A 20,928-nucleotide genomic window follows, 5' to 3' on the forward strand; every position below is an offset into this window, starting at 1 on the left:
TTGCCCAATCTTTGAAATTAAAGTTTTGGATACTATGAACAATATATTAAACGCTAGCCTAATCTAACAATGAATAAATGAATTCGACATAACCATTCTACTGAGAGTGCTCATAGATGACAATATGTAGAGTTTATCGAATACTCATTTTTTCCCAATTTTTTTTTCAATTTTTCCTTTTCTTCTCCACTTACTTATTGCACATTTATCATAAAACACATCAGTTTTGTAAAGGTAACGTAATATTTAGAGTCACAATCATACATATAATATAGGACAAATCATGAAAAATATACGTGCATCAACCACCAAGACTTGTCGCGTGGCCTACATGATGGGTTCCATTAATAGTGCTCAAGAACTCAGAAGTGACCCTCTCAAAGGTCAAGTTCTTGACTCTTGAGTTTAACAAATTTATTGCACCCCACATTATCAAACATAAATGTGTATCAACCTTTTCTTCATTGCAGTAGCGAGTATTGACAATCTCCCACTTCACCGAGTTCTTGTTGCAAAATTCTTGACCAGTGTCTTCCTTGAAAATTATGCCATGGTGATTGGGAAGGTCGGTGGATTCTTCTTGCCCCTAGTTTGTGTAGGTACTGATTGGGAAGTAGAAAAATGGTGTTGTTTAGGAGCCATTTATTTTTTTAGAAAAGATAACCGGCAAAAACAATTCAACAACGGAAAACCAATAACACAAGAAGCAAGAAAAAAAAATGTGCAAGTGTAAAGATAAGTAAGGGGGACAGATATGGAATGGTTTATGGGGTATTAGTGCATGCAAAGTCAAAAAATTATAGTTTTTAACTTTCTCGTCAGTGTGATTTAAGGGTGTTTGGTGTGCACAGGATAATAACAGGATATGATATATAATTAAAAAATGTATCAAATTCTTCTTTGAATTAAAAATACATTTAAAAATTGATTATTTAAATTATAATTTTAAAAAGTGATTATTCTATTAATTTAATTTTTTTACATTTTCGTAAATATGCATATATATGTTTTAAAATAACTATCATAAATAAATTTTATTGATTAGCTTTTTTTTAAGGGTGCCTAGTTTAATCAAAATTATGTAGTCAATCAATTGTTTTCAACTTAGTTGTGACAAGTGATAAAAAAATAAAATAGAGGTTAACTAAATTAAATAAATATTATTAAAAATATTAATTTATACACAATACGTTATGTTTAAACTATTATATAAGTAGAGATATGATTTTAATAATTGATGGTAATAGAAAATTAGTTTATTACTATTATTTATTTTTCTTTAATTAAAAATAATATTTTTCTATTTATTAATTAGTATCATTGTATATTGAAATAAATTAATTTGGTGTTCCAATATTGAAATAGAATATATAATTGTTATCTTATCCTAACAGGATAATCTCTATCATAACTCCCCCATCAAGATAACTTTTACGTATGATGGATAGGATATGATAAGAGACAAGATAATGTTATCTTATCATGCTGACACAACAAACATCAAATAACCACACCATATGATTATCATGTCCACCAAACAGACCCTTATATCAAAATTACTAAAAGGCCCTACTTGGGATTTATGGGGTTGTAATAATCCCCTCACTCTAATATTTCACCATAACCCACTCACTTTATGTTATTTTTCAATGACAATCTCTCCTACTTAGAAAACGACACATAATTTTCTTTCTTCCATAGCATGACATCTCACTTCTTCTTTTATCCAGAATGTGACACATGTATTGTGAAAGTGTCAATTCTTGACACCTCACACTACAACCTCTCATGAGATTCACACTTCCTTCCGTAACAATAAAAAAACTTTTTTTTTCTTCCCCTCCATTTAAATCATCACTCACACACACACACCTCCCACTTCGGCTTTGCAATATCACTTTCTCTCTCTACAAACTTTCTCTATCTTCTCTTATCTAACTTCATCATCATCTTCTTCCTCGATCCACCATAGCTTTCACCTTTACCACAACAAAGCCACCACATTTCTTCATCCTTTATAACATGCAATCACATATTTGAACTCGCCTCCTCATTCTCTTTACATTCATCTCACTCAATTCGCCAAAAACTTTCATCTTGGGGGTCCTTTGAACTTGTCGATTTCACCTTATCTCATCCGCTGCATCACTTTTCTTCTTTGGTTTATGAAAGATCTGAATTGGATCTATCAAGATCTAAGGATCCCAACAAAATTCAAGTTATGGGTAAAGTCTTCACCTTTTCATTTGCTTTCATCTTCTTCCTTGATCCACAATAGCTTTCACCTTTACCACCATAAATCCACCACATTTCTTCATCCTTTATAACATGCAATCACATATTTGAACTCGCCTGCTCATTCTCTTTACATTCATCTCACTCAATTCGCAAAAATCTTTCATCTTGGGGGTTCTTTGAACTTGTCGAATCCACCTTATGTCATCAACCGCATCACTTTTCTTCTTTAGTTTATGAAAGATCTGAATTGGATCTCTCAAGATCTAAGGATCCCAACAAAATTCAAGTTACGGGTAAAGTCTTCACCTTTTTGTTTGCTTTCATCTTCTTCCTCAACCCACCAAAGCTACAACCTTTACCACCACATTTCTTGATCCCTTATAACATGCAATCACATATTTGAACTTGTCTCATCACTCTCTTTACATTCATCTCACTCATTTCTCCAAAAGCTTTCATCTTGGGGTTTTGAACTTTCCAAATCCACCTTATGTTATCCGCCACATCACTTTTCTTCCAGGGTTTATGAAACATCTGAATTGGATCTCTAAAGATCTATGGATCCCGATCAAGTTACAGGTAAAGTCTTCACCTTTTCATTTACTTTCATCTACTTCCTCAATCCACCATACCTACCACCTTCACCACCACAAAGACACCACATTTCTTTATCTTTTATAACATGGAATCTCATATTTAAACTTGTCTCCTCATTCTACATAAACCTCACTTATTTCTCCAAAAGCTTTCATCTTGGGGTCCTTTGAAATTTTCGGATCCACCTTATGTCAACCACTGCATCACTCTTCTTCTTTGGTTTATGAAAGATCTGAATTGGATCTCTCAAGATTTATGGATCCCGACAAAAATCAAGTTACAGGTAAATTAAAGTCTAAACCTTTTTCATTTGTTTCACCTTTGATTTAATGTTTTCTTAGTTTTTTCTCTTGATTTGGCTTGTCCATTGATGCCAGAAGTCCAGAGGTATCAAGGAGGTGCAAATCTTTGGGGAGCTATAGTCTCAATTTGCTTTTGGTTATGGTTCTCGACGAAGGGACTCAGGTTTGTTCCCCTCTTAACTAAGAAATAGGGTCTAAAATTTGGGGGTTCTTGATCTAAATAATTACTTTGAAGTTTATGATGTTCTGTTAATTATAATGGTTGTAGTTGAATTTGGCTCGTGCATACGTTTTAGAATACCCTTTTGAAATCTTTCTATGCTCATGGATGTTTTCCTTTATTTTTTTATTTTTTTCTCTGTGATCAGGCCCTTGTTATGATTTGAAAATATATCCTTTTATAGTTAACACACTAATATTCTTGAAATTCCGGGTTAAATTTGAAGTTCTAAAGATAATAATTCATATATATGATGAATTTGAGAAAAGAAATCAAGAAATAGTCCGTGGGTATTGAAAAATTGGCTCGGAAATAAAAAGTCTAAGCATATTATTGTGAGCAAAAGAAGTTTTATTTTTCTGATGTATCTGAACAGTAAAATATCTACCGTAACATTATTTTCAAAATAATCATTTTTGAACAAAAAAGTAGCATTTAATTATGTAGATATTCATAAAAGTGAAAATTAAATCATTTACTTAAAGCATTCAATTAATAAAATTATTTCTGTTAATCAACCAATATATTAGTAATTCCTATGAAAAGATTGATCTAAATTTTCTTTGAACAAACTTAATCTATTTTGTTAAAAGCCTGGTAGAGAATTGAATATTAGTATGAAATTAAAAAAATTTCTTTACCAATTCTAGCTTTAATAGTTAAATAATTTAATGTGAAAGAAAAATTAATTAATATTATTTATAAATGGTAATATATGAAATAAAATTGAACATTTTACTGAAAAAATAGCATGAATTATATGTTTACCTTATTTACCACGACTTAAAAGGACAAAGACAAGGAAACACATGTAATAAAATTCATTTTTTTGAAATACTTATTAATTACTATTAATTAAGTTGAAAAACTTAAAATTTTTAAATTATTATAATGTTATTTTTATATCCTCAACTGCCTTAAATATTACAATTTTAAATATTAAGTTTAGTTAGGATACTAATTATATTTAATATTAATTATTTCTATAATCATGTGATGACTTTTTAAAATTACTTAATGAATCTGAATGAAATATTAGCTTATGTTTAATTAATAGACTATAGCATTGTTTAAGTATTTAATCAAAAAATTCTTCAAAATATTAGTAATATTTACCGTTGAAGTGATATAAATATTTAACATTTACCACCAAGTGCGTAGATAAACTAGCACAAGGTTGAGGATATTAGCAGAAATTTTTAAAAAAAAATCCATGACACATTTAAATATATTTTACAAATTGAGCTTTGAAAGAATTTTTCATATTAGATTTAAAAATAATTTGTCTTTGGTGTATTATTTCATAGGATTATAAAGAAAAATGGAAGTTTTTAACATTTATTAGATAAAAAATTATAAATGTGGAATAAATACAAAATGTTTAATCAAAACTTTCTACCTTCATCGATTATTTTCTTGTGCAACATTACCTACCAAGGTTTGAAAATTAATTTATAAAATTGGATCATTAATTGAAAATGACCAACATCAAGTGAATAAGTTATGACTTTATATTTTAGTAATATGTCAAGCTTTAACTTTTGAAAAAAAAACTTTTGAAACTCCAATTATGCATACTTTCACATCTAGTGACAAATAATCTAACATACCTTAATAAATAAAATGCTACTTTAGAAAGATAGAAATCGTAATAAAATTAAATCATATGTATCTAGATATATCTATAAACATTAGTAAAATTTACCTAGCAAGGATTCATCACTTATTTATTTATTAAGTTACATTATTTTGTAGAAATTAAGTTTTGAAATTTTAAATGCACATAATACTATTTTTACAGAGTTTGATAACTATGTAATTATAGTGTAAACAAGTTGAAAATAAATATTCAATTATATTTTAGTATTTTATTGGATATCATCTTACTAAATTGAAAGTATAAATTTGCAATAATTTTTTTAATTAATACTTTTAACTTTTGTCTATGTGCAAGGTAATAGGTTAAAAGTTCATTTGAAAAAGTTGGGTCATACCTTGAAAATTGTTCACATCAAACTACCATGTTAGAGTCAGACTTTAAGTTTAGGAAAGAGTTCAAGTTTCACCTTTTAACAGCTACAAGCTCATTTTCATTCCTTTTTTCTAATAAGAAAGATATCAAATGCACGATAGTAAATTAAAAGAAAGTACATGATAAAGACAAATTAAAGACGTAATAAACTAAATTTATATATTCTATATCTATATAAATTAACATAAATAAAGACGTAACAATTAAAAAATGAAATAAAAATTTTATACTCCATGTCTTTAGGGTTGAACACCATGATTTAATTAGTATGAGTATAGTCCTTTATGGGCATGGCCTTATCTTATCCATATCAGGGATCTTGAGTGCATCAAGTAATGTCTCAACGTCACAAATATCAAAATGTGCATCATGACCCCATAGTTATTGAAGAGAGGGAGGGACATCACGAGCAATGCTAGAAAAGCTATAGATTGGTGGCTTTATTTCTCCATAATTCATATATTATATTCTAGTCTCAAATAATTGAATTTTTTTTGAATCTAATGTTTGAAACTTTAAAAAATGGTAATTCATACATAACATTAAACATCACAGTATAAACTTGATTGATTAGTTATAGAAGTAATTGATTGGACAACAGGAGTATTGAGTTATATAGCTAGATGGCAAAATTTTACTCTGATTCAAGTGAACCATATTCTTTCTTGATGATGACTGAGGTTCATTTAACAAGAAGAAATCAAGAGCTAAAAAATTGAGACATGGGTTTTCACCTGAGAATGACATTCAATCAGAGATTTAATAAATAAATTTTAATAATTTATTTTTAGAAAGATGTACACAATCATTCAAAACCTTATTAAAAAATAATAGACTTTGACTGAAGACATAGAAAAGTTATATTGGTTAGTAAACCTTAGTAGTTTAAATCTTCAGCCAAACTTTGACTTTGACTGAAGACATAGACACATTTTTCTAAAAAATAACATCTTTGACTAAATGTCCTACTCGGGTGTAAACTAGTGCCTCACTTTTTCATTTGTTGCTTTCTTTTTATTGAATGAACCTCAGCCAGCATCAATAAAGAATGTGGTTTGCTTGGCTCAAAGTAAGATTTTTCCATCTAAATTCTTAACTCATTATGTTATCAAATCAATTACTTTAATAACTTATCAAGCGTGCTTCTACTCTAATATTTAATGTTATCTATAAATTAGTATTTTTGAAATTGATACACGTGACATTCTGACAAAATTCAATTATGTGCAAACAAAATTTCAATATTATGCATTATAGAGAAGTGAACCCTTAAATCTATAACATTTTCAACAATTCTCATGACCTTCATCTCTTCATTACCTATGGGGGACTTGACGCACATTTTGATGTTGAGACTTTACTTGATGCACTTAAAATCCATTATATGGATAAGGAATCTGTCATGTTCATCATGGACTACTCTCATGCTAATGAAATCATGGGGTTCAACACTAAGGACTTGAAATATAAAATTGTTATTTCATTTTTCATTACTCACGTCAACCCTAGATGAGTCACTAAGATGAGACTTAATTCTTAGAAAAAAAATTTGAACTTAAATTTTATACTAAGTTGCTTTGTTAATGTTGTTGTTGGGTTGGTGAGCATGCTAAACCTCTAATTAGTTTTCTTAAAATTTGAGTCTTGTGAAATAGAGGTAACTAAACCAGCAAGTCCAATTATATGTGGCTTAAAAGTACATTTGGTCCCCCACGAATTTCAAATGTGCAGAACGAGTCCTTAAACTATTTTTTTAGCAAGTTGGGTCCCCCACGTTTACGATGTTAGTGACGTTGCTCCTTATACCATTTTTCATCCAAAAACTAACGATTTGGGGGACCAGAAATGCAATTAAACAAAAAAAAAATCATTTATTCTTCATTTTCCCCCTAGAAATAACATGATATTCATCTTCTTCCTCTTCATCGTCATCATCTTCAAACCATAGAACCCAGAAAAATAAAATGAGAGAGTGAGCACTCAAAACTCAAACACACACAAACACTCTCCCTAAGTTTGAGGCAACAGAGTATAAAATTCATTTCCATTCACCCAAATCTCACTCGCTCTCCCTATTAGGATCCACAAGAACACCAAGCTTTCCCCTCTTCTCCTCTACAAGCTTGGCGTTCTTGAGGATCCTCATAGGGAGGGAGAGAGAGATTTTGGTGAATGGAAATGAATTTTATACTTTGTTGCCTCAAACGCAGAGAGAGTGTTTGTGGGTGTTGGAGTTTTGGGTGCTCACTCTCTCATTTTATTTTTCTGGGTTGTTAGGTATGAAGATGATGAAGATGAAGAGGAAGAAGATGAATATCATGTTATTTCTAAAAAAAATGAAGAACAACTGGTTTTTCATCTTTTTTATTCATTTTTTTTGTTTACTTGCACTTTTGGTCCCCAAATCGTTAGTTTTTGGACGGAAAATGGGATAAGGACCAACGTCGTCACTAACAGCGTAAACGTGGGGACTCAGCTTGCTAAAAAAATAGTTTAAGGACTAATTTTGCACAATTGAAATTTGTAGGGGACCAAATGTGCTTTCAAGCCATTATATATATACATTACTGAGAGATAATCCATAAGCCCTTAAAAACTTGTTATTGTTCAAATAATTAGTTTCTCAATCAACTACAATCATTAAGATTGCGATTATGTTCAAGAAACCCCGAACAAAAATAAAAACATGCTTGTACAGAATATCATTATTAGAATCATACTTATCATCTGCAAAGTCTACCACACAAGCATAGAAAAAAGTAAAGGGAGATCTGAAACATTATATAACACTTTTGAATAACAGTATGAGACATACATAGTATTAAGAGGGTATATAAAGGTATGTTTAGATAATTTGAGCAAGCAAAACTTTTATTAGTTATCAAACTATGCACCAAACACAGATGGAAGAACTGCTCGAGTGAAAATCCACTTGCTCAATGATCTCCATCTGCAAAAGGCTATCCTATCTCCTCTTATAGAACTTTCCCTCTTTCCCCTCTAATAAACTTCCTTTTTCTAATACGTTGTGCAGTGTGCCAGATTTGCATGTGATAAGTCTTGTAATGCATTAACACAAGATACATAACCTTGGTCTCCATACCTGTGATCTAGAGGCATGAGCTATGAGTTTGCATCATTTGAGCCCTTTCAAAACAATAGAGGAAATTCATGAGAATAACATTTACAAGGTCCAAATCGGTTATGAAGACAATTTCTGAGCTATTAAAATTAGAGTTTCACAATGAAAGCATGGTGGCCCCATAACCCACAAATCACTGGATAGGAACCGTCTTTAATGCCATATTAGAATTCGAGTTAGGTCTAACCAAATAGTAAATAGAAACACTTTCAAATCCCAGACAATCACGACTTAAGCCATGACCAAGATTCCTTAAGAATTGAAGTATTTAAGCTTTCGAAAACTTCATATTGGTACCGTAACATAGTACCGATTTGGCACAGAATCAAAAAATCAGTGCAACGGAACAAGTCTGTATCTAATTTTTATGTCGAAATGAATAATGCCTATGCTTGAGCAAGATATCAAGTTCAAATTTCAACATTTGATAGGCTAGACCACACTGCAATTAATTTTACCAACAATTACTAACAGAAATGAAACCATGATATATCTGATGGAAACAATTAAATAACAATAAAATTAACAGCAAAAAAGCTTTACTTCTCATCCTGCCAACTGAAGAAAATAAGGGATAGTCTGATAAGGGGAACTTGATGAAAGCTAGAGTTGTGATTTAGATTGAAGGCAAAAGGAAAGCCCTATTTATTATATAGAACAACTCTATAAAAGGTCCAGTCTATTCTGCTCATTTGTGAGATCTAACTCCAATGATATTCTAAGATACTAAACTGAACTGGGACAGCAAAATTCTAGAAGAAAGAAAAAAATGACTTCTTTCAAAGATAAAAAAAAACTAACTCTTCTGCAGCATCAACTTAAGCTTTGAATAAATTGGCAAACCAATTAGAGGTAAACAGAAATAAAAAAGGGAGGACACGCATAATATCCGGGCAGTATTATTTTATCATTGCACAGAATTCTACATAGATTTGTGCAAATAAAAATCATGGCATTCTTGAACAGAAAATTGGATAATATTTGGACCCAGTAGAAGAAGACTGGATTTGTGCGTGTCATCCTTGCGCAGAGGCAAGGCGCGATGCTAATCTTCTTTGTATCATTCCAAATTTATCAGATGTCCCTGAAGGAACACACGTTGCAGATGAGCATATGTTTATAAACACAAACTATGTTAAAAGTCAAAAGTTGCAGTGAGACAAGTAGATGCATATAGCAACCCAAATCCTGCTCAGCCTCAACTCTGGAGCTAACAAAAAGTACCCTTCATCAATTAAAACCACCCAAAAAAAAAAGGACAAAGTTCCTCTCTCAAAGCAAAGCAACAGAGGATAGAAACATATTGATATTCATATTCTAATGATTATTTTTATATCTGTTTTAGACATTAAAAATAGAAGAAAAAAAATGTGTCGTAAGGAGAAACAATTAATTCATCTTAAAAGAACCTACAGCTTACTCATGAAAATCTCTGGCTACGCACTGGACATGGATTTAAACTAATACTCAAACACTTCGTATCAGAAACATAGCACTAGAAGCTATATTTTGAACCAAACTGTCTCTCTAATCTCTAGTACTCATCGACCAAATATTTCTCTATAGCAGTAAATCATCTTAGTCACTCATCAACCCTGCTGATTTTCTTAGGACAGGTCATGGTTCAGGTTCAAGCAAAAAGACAAACCAAGCCGAATTGAACTAGAAAACTGGTTTGGCTGAATCGAATTGAACTGGGTTTTTATACATGAACCAAACTGAACCTGTTTTTCAATTTGGCAAATCAGCTCGGGAACTCAGTTCAAGAACCGGTCCGAGCATTCAGAACCACTTTGAGAAATACATTAAGAACCAATTTTAAAAACCGACTTCATATACTTGTGAACTGGTTTTGAGAACTAGTTAAAGAAATGGTTTTAGAACCATAAATATGAATTACTACAAGACTTGACCAAGCCAACCTTGTCCCTGAAAAATCAATCCCATTTATATCAGTTAATTAAACTGCAATAAAAAAAGTGTACCTTCAAATGTCAGTTTAATTCCAGCCATTCATGGGCCTTCTTTCAAACTGCTAAACTCTATACCAAAAGTCTAACATTGCAGTTCTGCCCTATATCTATATGTGCCAAGTTGGAGTAATTTATTTTGCACGAAAAAAAAGCTTTTAAGCTAAAAAATCTATGTTTAGCCTTTTTTTAATTAAATAAGCAAATCCAAACAAGGAAAACATGTGTTTATTCACATGTAAATGTATAACATGCATATTCTGTTCATGTGTTATGTGGGGCATTAAGTTCATTGAACAAGCTATTGGTGAATGACATGCTGCACATCGTGTGATATGTAAAGTGATATATATCTTGTATGAGCACATGATACAATTATAACCAGGCACAGAACCTCCTAAGTCCTAAACAAACCTGAACAGCAGCCTGTAAAGGAGCTCCTCCCCCACTGAACTTGCAGCAACCATCAGTACAAACTGTAAAGCAAAGTCAATGAAATCATTCCTCATGGTTGGTCTAGATTGAAGATAATCCAGGATGCCAAAACAAGTAAGTATTATCAATTCAATTGCTCCACTTGGTGGAATATGGCCCCACCATATGAAGATCAAGAACATGGGACTCGCACCGGCGCTCAAAGAAAATCTCATTAGCAGCATGCCAGCATCAACACCACGATGTCACTGAAAGTCGATCATGTCACTAAAGGTCCAGTTGTGCCTAGTTTTAGGAACAATAGAACAAAACCATGTACAACAGATAATTGGTTATCATAACAGAACAAATTCAAAGGTTAATTAAAGTGGTAAGCATAATAACACATCAAACAAGTAAAGCTAAGCACGCTCCCAAACACCAAACAATTCCTTAGAAGCTTGAACCGTATAGTTACAAATCTTTTTTATCATAACCGTTAAGCCAATTTTTTTGTACTTTAGTTCAGCAATGGCTAACAAGTACAAACACTTCGAAATTGTAACTGATGTAATCATGTGGGCCACTTTTAATTATATTTTAAAATTGTGAATCTTAGCATGTAAAGTGATATATATCTTTTTTTTTTGAACGTAAAGTGATATATATCTTGAATGAGCATGTAACATAGATAAAGACATAAGATGCAGGGGTTGAAACCACACATAATAGATATAATTAAGGAAATTTAAGATGAGTGGCAATTTATCTGCTCGATTTTTTTTAATGTAACAACCAGTATTTTTGTTATTCATTATTTTCTTCACAACTTAGAAAATAGTGCACATACCAAAGATGCCATTCCTTCAGCTATAAGATTACTGCCTCGTAAAAATATATCAGCTAATGCATCCTGAAGAAATAAGAATTGTGATAGTATATTATTCAGGTCAGATATAGAACTTTCTTATTTTATTTACACTGTATGAAATCATCTTCATCGTGAAACTCATGTTAATCTTCTTCTGAGCAAGTTTACATCAAGTTCACCAATCACAACTTAAGTTTACACCAAATTCGTGTTAGATTCTTTAAAGAAGTAAGTTGGACACACGGTGCGAGATTTGATCAATCAATATAGCTAACTTATTGAAACAAATATTCTGAAAACTCAGTGAACTATAGAATGAATTTAGTGATAGAAGATTCTTTCAATTCACAGGGTACAATGCAGGATAATGGTGAACTGTGCAGCATATTTTAAACAGTTATGATGGTTTCATGTCAGACAACATGACAAGTAAGTACATCTGAAAAACCAACATTATTTCAAGATTATTCATTATACAAGTTTCATTTTTCCCAATTTTGAGCTTATCCAAAATGATTGCTTCAAAATTTCTTGGCAGATACAACTATAAACAGGCACAGAAGCTCCTAAACAAACCTGAACAACAGCCCTTTAAAGGAGCTCCTCTCCCACTGAACTTGCAGCAACCATTACACAGTAAAGCAAAATCAATGAAATCATTCCTCATGATTACTCTAGATTGAAGATAAACCAAGATGCCAAAACAAGCAAGTTTCATCAATTCAATTGCTTCACTTGATAAAATATGGCCCAATCACATGAAGATCAAGAAGATGGGACTCGCGCTGGACCTCGAAGAAAATCCCATTAGCAGCATCACTGACAAGATGTCACTGAATGTCCAGCTTCTATGCCTAGTTTTAGGAACGATAAAACAAAACCATGTACAACACATAATTGGTTATCATAACACAACAAATTCAAAAGCTAATTAAAGTGGTAAGATAATAACCCATCAAACAAGTAAAGCTAAGCACGCTCTCAAACACCAAACAATTCCTTAGAAGCTACCACTGTATGGTTACCAAATGAGAAATGTAATTTTTTTCATCATAACCATTTAGCCAATCTTCATGTCACTCTGTTGCACAACGGCTATTTATCCCAATTCTCATGTGTCAAACTACTACTTCCACCCGCACAATTTGGTCTAGCCATACTAGCTTAAGAATGATTTGCTGCATAATCTGAAATGGTAAGTCGATGGGAGTGCTAACAAATTATAAATTATGTGTAAGTTATTTCTGGTAAAGAATAATCTAATGCAAGTACATGTCATTAACAGATCCTAATGGTAAGACAGAAATCCTAATGCTAAGTGTTCTGTTGTGGAGTGTTAGAACGTCAAGTAAATCAGACTGCATAGAATGCAATAGCCTCAGTTTCTGTGATTCCTTACACATCATAGAACACCCAATCTGTACCCATCACCTCCAGAAGCCCTAAAAAACTGACAGATTATAAATTCTGGCAAATTCAAAAGCCCTAAAAAACTTGTTTGCCCTAATAATAAGTGTATATATGAACCACGAAATCAAATTTGGACCATTTCTCGATTTGTGCGTGTCATCCTTGCAGGGGCCATGCTAATTTTATCGGATGTCCCCGAAGGATGCTAAGTACCTGCTTATAAACGCTCATATAGTATCAAACTCAACCGGTGTGGGACGTGAAATAGCTGAAAAAACGATGTTCAGCATCAGCAGACCTGGCAGTATACAAGAAGCATCCAAGCTCCCCCCTCGAGTGTTAGGACGATGAAGTTTGGAATACGGCAACGTATTGACAACGGCAACGTTTCAACATACCAATAAATTATTAACTTTTTAATTACATTCACACACTTTTTCTCATCATATTTCCACTCACTTTCTAATTTTCTATCTTATTTATCTCTTTTTCCTATTAAATTACTCATTGTATCTGGTGGAGGTGGAATTTGAGGGATAAGGATTATTTTACATAAATGATTTGGGGTAATTTCAATGTTCCCTTCGAGTATGATATTGTAGGCATGTAGCGTCTTTGATTACACTGTTGTCTCTCCTGCATCCTTTGATTTGACATCTAATTTGTATTTCTTCTTGGTTATATTATATGAATTAAGTCTTATTCACACTTATAATTAGTATAACTATAAAGAAAAGAGATGATCGAATGGGAATGGGTGGCATTGTTCGGGATGCCCATGGTACTTGGATATCCGGTTTCTATGCAGGTAGCCTCGGAGGAGATGCTCTTCAGGCGGAGATTGCAGCTCTAAAGCATGGTCTAACACTGTTGTGGAATGCCAATATTAGGAGAGCTACTTGCGAAATTGATTGTTTGGATATTGTGGAAGCTTTGGAGAATGATCGGTATCAGTTTCATGCCTTAGCGTCTGAGCTCCTGGATATTCGTCTTCTCCTGGATCGGGATTGGATTGTTACTCTTGCTTATGTCCCTAGAGAGGCGAATGCAGCAGCTGATTGCCTCGCAGGACTTGGAGCTAGCCTCCTTTCCCCCCTGACTTGTCTTGAGAGCCCTCCTCAAGAGCTTCAGCCGATTCTGGCTAGAGATTTGTTAGCTTTGTAGTTTTTGTTTCTTGTCTGTTTAATTTTCCGATGTACCAAAAAAAATAAAGAAAAGAGATAAAAAGAAAAGAGTGGTGAGATCTAGTATGGACCAGTTAAAATAGTGGTTCATTAATTCATCATTATCTTAAAAAAAGCTAAGTTATAAAACTACCCCTAATTATTAATGCATCATTATCTCTGAATCGCTTTCACCTTGTTTCAGGTATTTTCTCCACCACCCACCTAGATCTTATGCAAAGCTGCCACTTCTCTTTTCACCGTAGTCGAAATCAAGTGAAGCGTCACCGTCATTGAAAGTGAAGTGTCACCGTTGTCGTGGAATGAGGGTACAATCGACCAAAAACCCCTCTATGTCACCATCTCCCTAGAAAACACAATCAAATGTTATCGATATGGATCGATCTGGTGTTGGTGATCATCGGTCCGGTTCTGGCTTGAACGAGTAAGGAGGGTTTTGCGGTAAAGAGGTGGAGAAGCGAAGCACCGCTTTAGAAATCCACCGCCCCATGGCTTCCTTTTATATCTACTTCAAACCAAGCTCTATCTCCGCCAGTGTGTCATTCAACTCCGTCATGGCGTCGTTCTGCTCCGGCAAAATCCAAGCTTTCTCTCCGTCAGGGGTCGTTCAACTCCGTTGAGGTGCTAATCTTCTACATTTTTCAAAGGTGAAATGAGCTAGAGAGATTCAGTAAGAGGTGCTCGCGCTACGTTTGTGAGGATGAATGATGAAGAATATGATGAACATGAAAAAGAATATATAGAACAATTAGGAATTATATATTCAGAAATTAGAGATGTTTTTGGGCTCTGTTGATATTCAACCTGAACGAAATGAGAGGCCATTTTAGTATACACATGAAGTTACACATTACTTAAGGGAAAACCTAGTGCTATAAAGCTCCAGCCATGTGCGAGGTCTAGGAGGGGTCGGATCCACTTTATGGATATAATGTAGGCAGCCTTACCTTGCATTTTTACAAGAGGCTAATGTAACGGCTCGAACCTGTGACCCCAAAGTCACATGGCAGAAACCTTACCATTGCGCTGAAAATCAGCCTCTAAATTAACACAGTTACTTGTTGAAATAAAAATCAACTACTATCTGTATAAACTTATTATTTTAACTGTCAATAATCAAAATGGAAAAGATGACAACAGCAGACTCAGAAAGCAGTGAACATGACTCACACTTTATTAGGCCTCGATTTTTTGGAGTTATAGTTTAGCACAGATCTGTCCAAGTTCTCTAGTCTTGGTATTCTCTTTGATATAAATGCACCTTCCTCTACTTTTCCCCTTGCCTCTAGGGAAGTAACCAAATCATTTAGGCATGTCAATTCCTGATGTAAACCTTTCTCCACCAATTCCTGATGTAAACCTTTCTCCACCAATTCCTGATGTAAACCTTTTTCATGTTTTCAAACACCTTCAATGCTTCGTCCACATTTCCTGCACTACAATGTGAATGAATCAGTGTCCAACTTGCGCACCTCACTAAAGCCCTTTTATTAGAGTATTATAGGTAACAATATTTGGCTTGAGGCCCCGACGAGTCATCTCTTCAAGAATAACCAAGGCCACATCTAATTCCTGTTTCATACAATACCCTCGAATCAAAGTTGTATAAGTAACAATAGTGGGAGTCAAATCCTCACATTTCTTGCTCATACCATTCACTAAATTATGCGCAGTTCTGATATTCCCCGCCCTACACAAACCATCAACAAGTGTATTATACGTAATGATATCCGGTTCGCAATTAAAGCTCATCATTTCTTTGAAGAAATGAAACCCTTCATCCACCATGGAATTCTTGCAAAACCCTCTAATCAAAATGTTATACGTACACGTGTCTGGAGTAACACCGTACGTGCTGAGCATTTCGTCATACACCTGCTTCGCCAAATTGGTCCTACCCTTTCTAAGCATGTTGAAGCAGTGACCTCACTTCAAGTTACTCTCTAGAAACCATACTTTTATGTTTCATTAACAGTATTTGACAATTGTGAAATGTGAATGCAAGAATTGCTTCGAGGGGCGATGGTTTGGTTTGGTTTAATATCGAATTTGGATCATCTCAATCAAAATCTCCCTCAACCTCTTTTAATCCATGATCTAAATCGTTGATTTTAAATCCAACGATTTACAAAATTTTAACACTTAAATAATTGGCTCAGATTACGAGATAGAATTTAAACCGTTGATTTCAATGCTTCAGATTTTGATTTGAGAGGTATTGATGAAGATTTGGATTGAGAGAACTACATTACTTAATGAGGGAATGTTTCAAGCAATAATTAAGAAAATGAGAAACAAGAGCAACGCTGACTTTGGTCCCTAAAAATTAGGGTGTTAATCACATTCATCTTCCTAAAATAATAAAAAAATAAGAGCGCTCATGATCCGTGTTGTTGTCGGTGACGTTGATCACTCCTATGTTGTTGTGTGTACATACATTTTCTTGTATGCCCAATCTTTCAGATTAAAGTTCTGAATATTATGAACAATATATTAAACGTTAGTCTAATTTAACAGTGAATGAATTCGACATAACCATTATACGGAGAGTGCTCATAGATGACCACTTGTAGAGTTTATCGAATACTCGATTTTTTTCCATCTTTTCCTTATCTTCTCCACTTATACTCTACCTATTGCACATTTATCATAAAATCATATCCATTTTGTAAAGGTAATGTAATATTTAGAGACAAAATCATACATAAATGTTGTTCCTTTTTTCATGGTTGCCTACATTTTAGCTAAGATGTTTTATTTGTCAAGATGTGCGACCAAATGTTGGAGCATCTGGTGCAACATTTGTCCCTGCGAAGCTGCTGTGTGTTTCATGTTTATTCTAGAAGCTTTGGATTGTTTTACGTGATCAACAAGCTAGGGTTATTGAAGAAGCTTATGTGTGTTATCTGGAAATATATCAGGTGTAATCAAATCTGCTGAAGAAGATTTGATTTGGTTTAAATTGTAGAAGATTATATCTACTTGTGTTCAAATCTTATTTGATAAGATTTGTTTCTGGTTTTAAAGATTGGTTTCAAAGAGTCCACATTAAATATGTGGTGATTGTTTTATCATGTGAACAAATCTGTGAAGGAAGATTTGCTTCTGGTTTTAGTTTGTGGAGAAAATATGTATGAGATCAAATCTTTGACAACAAGATTTGTTCCATATTTAGTTTGTGGACTCTTTGTTCGTTCAGCCGATTGGAGATCAAGGCCTGCAGAAGAACGACTATTTAAGGAGACTTAACCCAAGTTGCTATGTGTGTGTTAGGCACCGCTTGGTGGTGTTTTTAGGGTTTGTGGTTGTTAGTCCTTATTGTGTTATTTGTACACCACTCTACTACTTCCATTTATCATCATATGACATAGAGTTAGTTTGTTTTAGTTGAGAGGGGGTTCTCATACTTAAGGGGTGACCTAAGTAATAATCCACTGGTAGGAATAGGTAGAAAGACTGTAAACAGGGGTTGTTTAATTAAGACATTTTTGTACTTGATTCTCTATAATAGCGGATTATCTTTCTCGGTCTGAAGCCCTCCAAACGTAGGTGACGTTGCACCGAACTGGGTTATCAATTCTTTGTGTTCTTCTTTATTATTTTGCTGGTTTAATACTGTGTTGAACTTGTGATTTATCTGTTGTACGTTGTGCACAATGTCCTAGACATTTGGCATAACATATGTCCTGTGCATGAACTAGAATTTCAATAAAATATAGGACAAATAATGAAAAATATACGTGCATCAGCCACCAAGACTTGTCGCATGGCCTACATGCTGAGTTCCATTAATAGTGCTCAAGAACTCAGAAGTGACCCTCTCAAAGGTCAAGTTTTTGAGTTTAAAAAATTTATTGCACCCCACAATATCATACATAAATGTGTATCAACCTTTTCATCATTGCAGTAGCGGGTATTGACAATCTTCCACTTCACCGAGTTCTTGTTGCAAAATTCTTGACTAGTGTCTTCCATAAAAATTATGCCATGGTGATTGGGAAGGTCGGTGGATTCTTCTTGCCCCTAGTTTGTGTAGGTACTGATTGAGAAGTACTCCCTCCGTTCCAGAAAATTTGTAGTTTAAGGTTGTGGCACAAAGAGTAAGAAATCAATCATTGATAGTATATTTGACTAGATTGCCCTTATTTAATTTTACTAGTATGATGTGAAACTATTAAATTATACATTGATAAAGAAGAATGTAATCAATAGAGAAGAGTTGTGGTTGGTTAATATGAATGGTGATAAGTAAGAGAAAATGTATCAAATGAGGGTATAGGCGGAAACAATTAGCAAAAAATGCATTGACTTTCTAAAACAACAAACATTTTGAAATATTGAAAGAAGGTCCAAAACAACAAACTTTCTGGAACGGAAGAAGTAGGAAAATTGTGTTGTTTAGGAGCCATTTATAACCGGCAAAAACAATTCATTTAATAAGAGAAAACCAAGAAGACAACAACATAAGAAACAAGAAAATGAGCATATATATTTTTATATATATGTGTGTGTGTTTTAAAATAACTATCAGTAAATTTATTTTATTGATTAGCTTATTTTTTTAAGGGACCCTATTTTAATTAAAATTATGTAGTCGATCAATTGTTTTTAACTTAGTTGTGACAAGTGATAATAAATTAATAATAGAGGTTAAATAAATTAAATAAATATTATTAAAATATTAATTTCTCAAAATTACTTTATGTTTAAATTATTATATAAGTAGAGAAATGATTTTAATAATGGATGATAATAGAAAATTAGTTTATTACTATTAACAAATTAATGTTTATATGTGAGCAGTCTATTTTACTATTAATGAATAATTTTTTATTTATTTTTACTTAAATTAAAAATAATAATTTTCTATTTAATAATTAACATCATTATATAATGAAATAAATTAATTGGGAGTTCCAATACCAAAAGAGAATATATAACTGTTATCCTATCCTATCAAGATAAGTTATATCATAACTTCCCCCTCAGGATAACTTTTACACATTATGACATGATAGGATAAGAGACAGTATAGTGTTATCTAATCTTGCTGACGCAACAAACACCAGATAACAACAAAATATGATTACTATCATATCATGTCCTTCCTTATCTTGTCCACCAAACGAACCCTTATATACTCATAATTACTAAAAGGCCCTACTTGGGATTTATAGGGTTGTAATAATGCCACCACCTTAATATTTCACCCTGACCCACTCACATATGTTATTTTTCAATGACAACCTCTCCTACTTAGAAAACGACACAGAACTTTCTTTCTTCCATAGCATGACACCTCACTTCTTCTTTTATCCATAACATGACACATGTATTGTGAAACTGTCAATTCTTGACACCTCACACTACAACCTCTCATGAGATTCACACTTCCTTCTGTAACATTAAAAAAAAAAATTTTTCTTCCCCTCCATTTAAATCATCACTCATACACCCACACTTACCACTTCGACTTTGCAACATCACTTTCTCTCTCTACAAACTTTCTCTGCCTTTTCTTATCTAACTTCATCTTCATTTTCTTCCTCGATCCACCATAGCTTTCACCTTTACCACCACAAAGCCACCACATTTCTTCATCCTTTATAACATGCAATCACATATTTGAACTCGCCTCCTCATTCTATTTACATTCATCTTACTCAATTCGCCAAAAGCTTTCATCTTTGGGGTTCTTTGAACTTGTCGATTCCACCTTATGTCATCCACTGCATCACTTTTCTTCTTTGTTTTATGAAAGATCTGAATTGGATCTATCAAGATCTAAGGATCCCAATAAAATTCAAGTTGCGGGTAAAGTCTTCACCTTTTCATTTGCTTTCATCTTCTTCCTCGATCCACCATAGCTACCACCTTTACCAGCACAAAGACACCACATTTCTTCATCATTTATAACATGCAATCACAAATTTGAACTCGTCTCCTCATTCTCTTTACATTCATCTCACTTATTTCGCCAAAATCTTTCATCTTGGGGGGGTTCCTTTGAACTTGTCGAATACACCTTATGTCATCCACTACATCACTTTTCTTCTTTAGTTTATGAAGGATCTAAATTGGATCTCTCAAAATCTACGGATCCCAAAAAAATTCAAGTCACAGGTAAAGTCTTCACCTTTTTGTTTGCTTTCATCTTCTTCCTCGATCCACCATAGCTTTAACCCTTACCACCACAAAGCCACCACATTTCATCATCCTTTATAACATGCAATCACATATTTGAACTCGCCTCATCATTCTCTTTACATTCATCTCACTCAATTCGCCAGAAGCTTTCATCTTGGGGGTTCTTTGAACTTGTCGATTCCACCTTAGGTCATCCACTGCATCACTTTTCTTCTTTGGTTTATGAAAGATCTGAATTGGATCTATCAAGATCTAAGGATCCCAACAAAATTCAAGTTGCGGGTAAAGTCTTCACCTTTTCATTTGCTTTCATCTTCTTCCTCGATCCACCATAGCTACCACCTTTACCACGACAAAGACACCACATTTCTTCATCTTTTATAACATGCAATCACATATTT

At 33.3% G+C, this 20,928-nt stretch overlaps 1 long non-coding RNA gene and 1 other non-coding gene across 3 annotated transcripts; both read right to left on the bottom strand.

Moving 5' to 3' along the window:
* Positions 1-8,141: 8,141 nt before the first annotated feature.
* On the bottom strand, positions 8,142-13,632 carry LOC130729473 (uncharacterized). 2 transcript variants are annotated; one of them, XR_009016006.1, is made up of 2 exons: positions 12,363-13,632; positions 8,142-11,221 (listed from the first exon to the last, which is right to left on the bottom strand). It is a non-coding gene; the product is annotated as an uncharacterized LOC130729473 (long non-coding RNA). The 2 variants fall into 2 exon arrangements; XR_009016005.1 differs by having other exon boundaries at positions 8,142-11,828.
* LOC130734726 (U6 spliceosomal RNA) lies at positions 9,524-9,625 on the bottom strand. Its single transcript, XR_009018073.1, has one exon. It is a non-coding gene; the product is annotated as a U6 spliceosomal RNA (small nuclear RNA).
* Positions 13,633-20,928: the final 7,296 nt, after the last annotated feature.

This window comes from Lotus japonicus, chromosome 1 (genome assembly GCF_012489685.1).
Source record: "Lotus japonicus ecotype B-129 chromosome 1, LjGifu_v1.2".
Taxonomy (NCBI): domain Eukaryota; kingdom Viridiplantae; phylum Streptophyta; class Magnoliopsida; order Fabales; family Fabaceae; genus Lotus; species Lotus japonicus.